The following is a 3,076-nucleotide window of genomic DNA, read 5'->3' as shown; positions in this document are numbered from 1 at the left end:
CAAGTACCTTTTTGGATTATCCTAAGTAGTTATATCCAATATCTCTTCAATGTTGACCCTTATTTGGATCGGTACTTGACTCCCAAAGGTTATTTCAAATTTTTCAAGATTTCTCTTATGACCAGACACATCAGTTTATTTATTGAGGATTATAATAATTTGATAAATCTCCTCCTCTTTATCCTCTGCTATGATGATACAATCATCTGCAAAAGCAATTGAATGATAATTGATATGGTAATTACAAATCATGACCAAGAACAAAAAATGGTCCCTTATATAGCCTAATAGAAAGGCCAAACAATCCAATTGTTGAGGTGTACAACAACAAAAGCCAAACCAATAACAATAAGAGTATATAGCCATTTGTAACCATGAAATATTAAGGCGCTGACAATACTGACCATTACTAATTTAAATAAACTTTGTAATTATGAAAGATTTACTCCGTTTGACATTTCTAACCAAACGTCAATGTTTCAAATTTGCCGTTAGTTTTGCAGCCCACGTGGCAAGTTACTAATATAACGTGTTAATATACTATTTTAATTTAAAAATAAAATAGTTATTCACTTTTGTCTCCAGTAAGACTCTTTGGCTCTAAAGGTGAAACAAAAAAGGGTTGGAGTTCACGCGTAAAAAAGAAACTTCCCCATCAATGGTGATTCCCATTCTCCTCTAACCCAACTGAGTTCCTCACTCTTTAAAATCGCGCATCGTTTGTGAGTGGCATGCATTCATCATTTGCGTCTGCCCTTCCTCACTCTACAGCGGCCCTCTCTCGTGTATCCATCCTCTTCACGTCGTTGTGTCAGTTGTCACTGTCTTCATCTGTAACCCTTTCCATGGAAGTAGTCATTCTCTCCTTCAATCATCATCATCGGTTCCTCTCTTACAGGTTAGTGCAGTCCTCTTCTTCTCATTTTTTCCATTCTCTGGTTCAGGGCATAAGCTACTGTTCTCTAATTTAGTAATAATTTGGGTTAAAAATTTACAAAAATTTTGCTAATTAGGTTGTTGATTGCTAATTAAATTTTTTGTTTTAATAAATTGTTCCACTATTACTAGAGTAATTTTTACTTGATGATAATTGTTAATTTCTGTTTGCTATTGATGAATATTAGTAGTTTAGAGAAGAGGGTTGAATCTAGGCCTCTTTTAACTTTGTTTGAGTAATCTTAGATCAGGATGAAACTTTCGAATTCTATATAGTTGCCTCGGGTGAAAAGTATGAGATTCTTTTATTTTGTCTCTTGTCAAAGGAGGAGCCATAACAGAAGTATGTGTAAGGCATGTAGCTGTAAAGTCTATTTGGATAGAATAAGTAGGAGATTATTTTGTTTTGTCTCCTGAAAAACCAGAAACAGAGAAGAGAAAGAAAAATGACACAACCATATATCATGGTTCAGCTACTCAGTGCAATGTAGCCTACATCCAGTTTTCATCACAACAATGACGAAATTTCACTATCTTTGAACAAAATTACATTCACTAATTTCTCTAGGATTCTACCCAATCCTATCTAGGACAATCCCAGCTTCTACTCAAGTTAGATTTGACTAGGAACTCACCCTAGATTTCAACTACAAAGTGCTCACCCAACTTGCAAGAGAATCTCCTTAGGATCATGAAAACAAAAAGAAAAATGTACCAAGAATTTCTAAAATAAACATAGGCTTTTCTCCAAGTCTAACTCTCTTTGCCTTTTTCCACTCAATAGCTTTTTCTTACATTCCTCACAATAATGTCTTTTACCATTGAAAAAAAGAAAGATTAAACTGAGAAAATGGAATATTCAATGAGAACCATGAAGGAGAAGAATGAATAGCTTTGTAAGCTATGGGAATCCAAACTTTATGCTCTCACTCCTTGCTCCAATCCTTGACCGTTTTCCCCTTTAATAGAGGAGTAAAGCTTCCAAAGTTTGAAACTTTTCTTCAGCACATTTGACTTCTTCTCCAAAAAATTAGTAGCAGTAATGGCATAGAAGTGATGGAACAGAATATGCATGTCTATACCTTCTATCTTCTCTTTTATCCTTTTTCATTGCTTCAAGAATATGATCCCTTCATTTGTACTTTGGCTCTAAGTAACTTTCTTGTTCGTTGATTCTTTGCAAAGCTCCATGATATTCAAATCCTTGAGCTTTCCAATTCGGTGTATGTAGAGAGGAGGTTTTCTTTCACAAGCTTCAATGTTGCACAAAAATGGAAAGATTTCTCTAATGAGGCTTTGGATATGATCTTTGCTTTTAGCCATAACTTCTTTGACTTCCTCTTATTGCTTATATTTGATAACTCACTTTTTGTTCTTTGATTTTTCCCTAATCAGAGCATCTGTTTTTTCTTGCTTTGCTTCAGAGTTTCACGTGGGTGATGGAAAAGAGAAAAGAGAGAGAAGAGAGAATTTGGTTCGGTGGTGTGTGGTTTGGTTCAAATGAAAATGAGGATCCATTCTTTAGTCAACAACCAACTAGAGTGAGTAAGTAAGTGGACTTGGATCACTTAGTTGGGCCGTATGCTTGTGTTTGGTCCAATTTCATTTCTTCACATTAGCCATCTAGATTTTTTTGGGCTTTAATAGTTTGTTGGGCATGTTTTCTTACTCCTTGGGCCAGCTTGCTTTGATTTAATTTCCTGCACACTTAAGGAAACCAATTACACACAAAATTGGCTTTTACACCAATAATAATGTTTAGTCATCATCTATAATGTGTCGTTAGTTCTTCAAACTCAACAATCCCCTCTTGAGATAAACATTATAAAATAAATTGAAAAAAAGAAGAGTTTTAGGAACTTCACTTTGATGATTTCACTTTGATTTTAAAATTCTCCCTTTCTTTTATTCACTTTGCTCTCCCTGAATTAACCTGTGATCAACAAAATTTACATAGAAACAATACAAACATCCAAAAATTATTTTAAATAGTTTTATACATGAGAGAACCCGTTTGATCACTAGCAAATATTTACAAAGTTATTTATCCAAACAAAATTATCAAACAGCTTCAGCTAATATCAAATAGTAATTATAATAGTGATCAAAACTCAATTAGAGCTGCAACCAGTATTCTCAA

Source organism: Arachis ipaensis, chromosome B07 (assembly GCF_000816755.2).
Source record: "Arachis ipaensis cultivar K30076 chromosome B07, Araip1.1, whole genome shotgun sequence".
Lineage (NCBI taxonomy): Eukaryota > Viridiplantae > Streptophyta > Magnoliopsida > Fabales > Fabaceae > Arachis > Arachis ipaensis.
The sequence above is the reverse complement of the archived record's forward strand: the minus strand, read 5'-3'. Positions refer to the sequence as shown.